Source organism: Staurois parvus, unplaced genomic scaffold (assembly GCF_062004578.1).
Source record: "Staurois parvus isolate SC_StPar_1 unplaced genomic scaffold, SC_StPar_1.0 ptg000031l, whole genome shotgun sequence".
Lineage (NCBI taxonomy): Eukaryota > Metazoa > Chordata > Amphibia > Anura > Ranidae > Staurois > Staurois parvus.
The window spans coordinates 3900935-3908835 of record NW_028317827.1 but is presented as its reverse complement, the minus strand read 5'-3'; positions in this window follow the sequence as shown (position 1 = coordinate 3908835).

Genomic DNA, 7901 nt, shown 5'->3' with positions numbered 1-7901 from the left:
ATGGAAAACGGAACATATGAGCAGGGGTGTGCCTGAATGGACCAGCTGGTCCTTCATCTCCTTGATAGGCAAATCCACTATTGACTGCATGGTGGACTACCCAGTGGTTTGTGTTGAAATCTGGAGAGGTGATTCTTCCAGGGCATCTAGCCAACAAATTCTGCACCCTTATTCTGGATCCCCATATACATGGAAAACTGAACATATGAGCAGGGGTGTGCCTGAATGGACCAGCTGGTCCTACATCTCCTTGATAGGCAAATCCACTATTGACTGCATGGTGGACAACCCAGTGGTTTGTGTTGAAATCTGGAGAGGTGATTCTTCCACGGCATCTAGCCAACAAATTCTGCACCCTTATTCTGGATCCCCATATACATGGAAAGCTGAACATATAAGCAGGGGTGTGACTGAATGGACCAACTGGTCCTTCATCTGCTTGATAAGCAAATCCACTATTGATTGCATGTTGGTTAATCCCCTGATGGCCTTGTAGGTAAGGTTTTGGAGCACTAGGTTCTTTACATTCACCTCTGTTTTCTCAGATTAAAAAAAAAAAAAAAACCTGCCTATTAACAGCGTTGCTTAAGCACTTCTGTGGTTGATTTTTCGGTTGGTCGAATAAGACAAAAATTGGTGCAAAATCTCCGAACACAAACATTACTGAAGTCCTATGGGTTGTACATGCTGCCCTGTCAATGCTAAATGACAGATTCTGGCTGCGGCAATTTAAAGTGATTGTAAACCTCAGACATGAAATATGAGCAAACATATCACTCTATAGCAGCAATGGGCAAACTATGGCCCGCGGGCCGTATACGGCCCGGCGGACCTTTTAATCCGGCCCGCGGAGAGTGATACTGTCAGGATGGCTGTCAGGATGTGTGTAGGCGGGGCAGCGTGACAAACGTGAGGGGAGCTAGGCTCCTCTCACAGTCCGCCCTGAAGACCGGAACGGCGCGGGAACACGGCGAGAGGAACGCGCGGAGCAAAGGTAAGTAAATTGACACAGGGGGGACTTGGCTTACTACTTGGGGGGGAATAGTACTATGGGGGATGAAATACTATATGAGGGATGAATTAATATGGGGGATGAATTAATATGGGGAATTAATTACTATAGGGGGGATGAATTACTATAGGGGGGATGAATTACTATGGGGGATGAATTACTATATGGGGGATTAATTACTATGGGGGATGAATTACTATGGGGGATGAATTACTATGGGGGATGAATTACTATATGGGGGATTAATTACTATGGGGGATGAATTACTATGGGGGATGAATTACTATATGGGGGATTAATTACTATGAGGGATGAATTACTATGGGGGATGAATTACTATATGGGGGATTAATTACTATGCTTACTATGGGGGAATATTACTATACTTACTATGGATGACACATACACATCATTCATCTACTCTTGGTCCGGCCCCCGGGTCCAATATATGAACCCATTGCGGCCCTCAAGTCAAAACGTTTGCCCACCCCTGCTCTATAGTGTGTACTTGTCTCAATTAAGAGTACTAAGTATCATTTCTGTCTGCTGCTTTGTTCCTCTGCTATCTACATGAGTCACTTCTGACAAGTTTTCCTGACACCGAGAGAAAAATGGTGACAGAGGATGGGCTTCCATAAGATTGACAGCCTCATCTTTGGTCTTGTGAGCTGTGTGGAGGGGGGGGTGTCTCTTCCCTCCAATCAGCTGTCCTCACTGAGCTCTGCAGTGTGTAATTTCAGCTCCCTTCATCCTCTTTCTGACAGCTCAGACAAGATTTATAAATTCAGCACTTTGGACAGATGTAGAGAAGAGAATACTGTAGATAAACAGGTACAAGGTCGAAGGATTTGTTTCATCTCTGTGTATCCCTTAAGGATCATCACTTTATGGGGTATATGCAAGGGTTTACAGCCACTTTAAATTTATTTCCAGGAACCTCAGGTGATGTCATTGACCAGATTTGGTCAATATCACCTGGTATTTCCCATGGTAAATTTAAACTACTGTAGCCAGGAATCTCTCATTTAGCAGTGGGAGTGTGGTGCTTACAGATCGGCAGGTGACTGGTCAGCATGATTGATGTGGATCACATTGTTGGATGCTGTGACTGATGCTGGATTTACTTCTGGGGACAATACTAAGCTATATTTTAAAAGCCGTTAAGTATGTTTGATTTTTTTAATTAAATGTTTTTTATTATTTGTTTTTTTTAACTGTTTGTGTAAAATGGTAAGGTCTGTACTCATTTCCCTGGGAAGGGCTTCCAGATTTCACCAAAGGTCCCCCCTTTTCGGTTGGGCCAATGGAGGTGGGAAGAGGCCCTTGTTCCTCAACATTGCAAGAAGGGTACTTTGTGTGGGGGATGCTGAAATGCATGTGGCTTGGTATGTTAGAAGAAAGGAGCTGCACATTATTAAGTTTTCTTGCATGGCAAGACCACTTACTGTTATCTCACATATATATTCTTATTATTATAGCCAAATTTACCACCCTAACTCCTCCCACAGTTTTTACACTACATAGACAGTAATATACCAAAACGTGCAGATTGTTCCCGATTGGTGTGCTATTACTTTGTGGAACGTTTCGCCGAAGGGTTCACAAAATATCTGCGTTTTTGTGGTCAAATTGGTCCCTTAGGAATGAATGTTCAAAGCTAGAGTGTGAGCTGAAAAATCAGGACATGATTTCTAAACTGCCATCACTCCCTCATTTTCAAGCCCACCTACACAAATCTTATATCAAAACGTTCAGCTATCCCTGCTGCCACTAAAAATGCCCACAGCTAAGCCATAGTCCTGATAGTTTTCACAATATGACCATTTGTTTGCAACTCATGCCGCCCATTGACATTCATTGAAACTGCACTCTAGCCACCTCAAATTTGAAGGGCAATTTCTAAACTGCGACTGTACCTTCATTTTTAATATTTCAAAGACATACTATGCATCAAAATGTAGGTCTGGGTCTTGTGATTCTCACAATATAAAGCTCTTCGCTGTAGGATTTATAGTTTTTAAAACTATGACCATTTGAAGACGCCAGTGAAGTGAGCAATTTGGAGCAGTTTGTTTTTAACCGCTCTTCTCTGCCCCATTTGAAATCTAATTTTGAATTTGTGACAGTTTGGCCGGCTTCTGGTTAAAGGTTTGGAAATAAGTTTTCTACAGTAGAGAGTATTTGAGGTGATAATGTTGCTAATGTTTTTATAAATGTATGTTTTAACCTCCTTGGCGGTATTCCCGAGTGTAGCTCGGGGTAACATTTCAGTACCAAAAGCGGTAACCCCGAGCTACACTCGGGAATACCATGCGGCGCTGCTCCGGCATGTGTTCTTCACTTACCTTACCCTGCGCTCCCATGATGTGTCCCCTGCAGTGTCCCCGGCCATCTCCTCCGGCCGATGCCGGCATCCGGCTTCTGTGTCCTGTCCCTGTGACGTCGGGACGTACGGGCGCCGCCGCCGCCGGCGGCGGGAAATTTAAAAATTTTAAAAAATGTCTTTTTTTTTTTTTTTCATTTTACACAGTAAAACATTGCTGTTTCAACCAATTTCACATACATATTGTCCCGAGTGCTTTGTCCTGCGCCCTGCCTGCATTTTGTCTGTTCTTTCTGCCTGGAAACTGAGAAATGTCCATGGCGTCCAAAAAGTGTCCCTTTAGGTCAAAAGCGGTTTAGATCAGCTAGAGAACAGCGATAGTAAATCAGAACCACTTACAGAATTGAGTGATAATGATTCGTGGGGGAAATTCGTCATCAGAAACTGAAAACGATTTTGCGACTGAGCTCAGCAATGTGCTCAGCAATGAGCTCACCAATGTTCACATTTCAGTGTTTTTGGTTTGATTATATTATTGAATTAAATTTTTTATTATTTTTATATTATTTTTATGATTATTTATTAAATTATAATTTATGATTTTGTGTTTCAAATTTTATCATACCCGGGATGTTTACTAGACTCTTGTTCGGACAGATTTCAGTGAGTTTTTCCTAAAAATTACAGCCTACAATAAAAAAAATACATATTTCCATGCAAAAAAATGGTACCGCTTTCAGCACCAAAAATCTGAAATAATCATACCGCCAGGGAGGTTAATGTAACTGTGAAGCGCTTTGGCCAACAACATTGCAATTAAACGTGCTATATAAATAATTAAAAGTTGAAATGCATTTCTCACTCTATCAAGCTTGCCATGTGCACTTTTTAAATTTGATCAATAAATTGGTTAGTGCAATGTTTACTATCTTTACTCACTCCAAACAATCCATAAAGTTACTCTGCCCAGTCCAACCTTTTCAGTTACTCCAACCATACAACAGTTACTCAAGCCACTCCACCCAGTTACTCCGCCCACTCCAGTTGTAGACTACTGGTGGAGGCAAGAACACTTCACACAATTTCCCCAGAAATTGTAGCTTTTCTAGCTATTAATATTATTATATAGGATTTATATCTCGCCAACAGTTTGGGCAACACTTTACTATATAAAGGGAGACTGTACAATTACAATACAGTTCAACACAGACGGATTAGGAGGGCTCTGCTCATGGAGCTTACAATCTAAAATGCACATGTGCTACCCTCCCATTAGGGCTGGTTCACACTTTAGAAACGTGCCCAGATGCGTTCCAGGTGTGTTTCTGCATTCGCATTTTTTACACGTTTTTGATGCGTGCCAGTGTGTTTTTGATGTGGTTTTTATGCATTTCAGTTCATATTTTCCCCTTTCTTTTTCTTCAATTTAATTCTTTTTCTTCAATTTAAATAGGGACATGTGCCTTCCAGTGCATTTTTGGTGTGTTTTTGTGCGTTCAAGTACATTCCAGTGCTTTTTTTATGCATTTTACCACGTTCCAGTGCAGTTCTGTGTAGAAAAAATGCAGCTTGTTCTACTCTTTTTTCTGCAACCGGAACACACTGGAACTGCAAGCACTGATTTGAACTATGACTTTGACAACCATATAACCTACTTTCTGTGTGTTTTGGATGCAGAAAAAAAGCAACTGAAATGCATGTAGTGTGAATTAGCCCTTACTGTCTACTCAGGCTGCATGTCTATATGAGGATCAGGTGGAAATATTAAGAGGAACTCCATGCCTTTTTTTTTTAATAGATTTGTACTGCCAATTTATTTTTTAACATTATCTGACTGAAAATTCTAGGGAATCCCTGGCTGTAAATTTATGATGACTGATGGTATCACCTAGGGATCCCTAGATTCTCCAGAGTCGAATAAGGTTTTAAAAAATCATAGTTAATTAATAAATGACATTAAAACTGCCCATACACTGGTAACAATCTGGTTTTACAATCTTTTAGATCCACCAACAACAGTGCCTTTCTGTTTGGATAAGATTTAAACAAATGCTTAGACAGGCCCTCTACTGAAATAGGTTTGGTAAATTAAAAGGTGATCTGATTGTATTGTATATGGCCAGATTTAGTGTTTTCTGAAGCTGATGAATTGTTGCCAACAAAAAGATCGCTTGTTTGAGGTGTTAGGAAGCCGCTACAATCCTATTGTAACCTGTATGGCCAGATTTACACTTTAACAGCCCAATTACCGCAAGTCATTCTCCTACCGCTTACAAATATCAGACCTATGGTGGGGAGCCTTCTTTAACCCTATCATAAAATATTAATAGAAGTGAAGAGCTCATTCTCTGATCATGGTGTTCTTTTTATCTGTTGAAAATCAAGAATGTCTGTCTTACGTCTGAGGAAGAAGAGCGCTGTTTTTTATTATCATTGCCAAATAGCTATTTCCTTGAGTGCTGTCAGATTTTTTTCCTCCTAAATATCAGGAGGTTTGCTCTATTATCATTACACAAGAGCCACAATGTGCCAGTCCCAGCAGCTAGCAGGAATTGGACAGCTGGAACCCTACAAGGGGGCTGGAGCTAATACTCCACTCACAGGGAGAGGAGAGGGAGAGGGATTCCTCTTTATACCATTACACAATAATGTCTGGATGGGGCCACACATAACACAAGCCTATTTCAGGCACGCACAACAATTCTGGTTGCTTGGAAGAAAGACATCAGCAGGATTGTATCCTCACCCACATGGCTAATTATAGGATCCAAGCTGCATATGTGTGTGTACATGTTATGTAATATTGTTCTTTATGACTCAGGACCCTGAAAATGAAACAGGGTTACTTGGGTGTAAAGTCTTGGGGGGCAACCAGGTATGGGGCATTGGCTGCTGGGGCAACATCAAGGACAAGCATCTAGGGGAGTATGGGCAGGAGGTGACATTAGAAACTGACCTCACTAGCTGCTGCAGAACCTCTTGAGGGGGATGAGCTGGTTCTGGATTTGTAGCTGTGACCCATGGGAGGAAGAAGTAATATGTTTATATTATGGGGCTCACATGGCAATTGAGACCAATTAGTCCAAACTAATTATGTATCACATATACACACGATCCAAACACAAATAAATATCTATCTATCTATCTATCTATCTATCTATCTATCTATCTATCTATCTATCTGACAGGTTTATAGATACAGACATACACATAGATGACCTATATATATATGTCTGTGTGTGTGCAAGTATAGTACATATATACAGTGTATGATATATATATATATATATATATATATATATATATATATATATATATATATATATATTGTGTGTGTGTATTATCGGTTTACATATTCCACACAATACATCTCATTCAGGTCTGTGATGCCTGTTCACCTAACCCCCTAGCTGCTGCAGAACCTCTTGGGGAAGGAGAAGATGCGATTTCTTGGGTGTCTCCCAGCATGGGGCAATGACTACTGTGACTACTGGGGCCACTTCACGGACAGGCATCTGGGCAAGAAGGCGCAGGAGGTGCAATTCGAAACTGACAGCAGTAGCTGCTGCAGAACCTCTTGGAGATGGGGGGGGGGGTATATATTTCTGAATGTGTTGCTGTAATTTACAATAGGAATATGTAATCTACTGATGCTGTGGGACCTTATTACATCTCTGATCAATTAGTCCAAACTATATAATAATAATTATTATTAATATTATTATTATGAGTTAATGTTGACAGATATTATACAACATTAAAAGCTGTCAGATGACGTGTGTTTCAGGCTTACCCGGGTCTCTCCTGACATGACCCCTAGCTGCTGCAGAACCTCTTAGGGAGGACAATGAGCTGTCACAGGCTGTATATTATTGCTTGTGGAATTCCACGCTGGGGGTGGCCACTCGGCCCAATTTAGCGACTCATCCATACACATATACTGTATAGGTAGAATACATATCATCCATAGATAGGACAGAGGTGTGATCGCTCACACATCTGGGGGGTGGATACAATGTAACAATGATCCCTCTTGGGGGGACACTGAGCTGTCACTGGCTGGACTCCAGTCCCTATGGCGGTGTACACTACAGTGGAGGCAGATCAGCCCATCCAGTATCTCAGGCTCTCCCCCATACACATATAGAAGTGGACGTTCAGGTGACATGTCATCCTTTGTGACTGGTTACAATGTATCAATAGTAAGACAATCAGATCAGAGGTCACACATGACCCAGACACAGGGCAGACGTGTGATCGGATACAATTCTAGGATCAGGCAGAGATCTCCTGAGCCATACAGAGAAGTGATCGGATACAATGTAACAATTCCAGGATCAGGCAGAGATCTCCTGTGAACCATACAGAGAAGTGATCGGATACAATGTACTAATACAGAGGATCGCACACCAGCCCGGCCGGCTCCTGCCCCCCCCCCCCCCGGCTCTCACACTCTCCCCCGGTGCCCCCCCCCCATACACTCACACTATAGGAAGGCTCCACTCGGAGTGAGAACCCGACTCGCTTCCCACCTTAAACCCAGCTCATTGCTGTGACGTCACATCG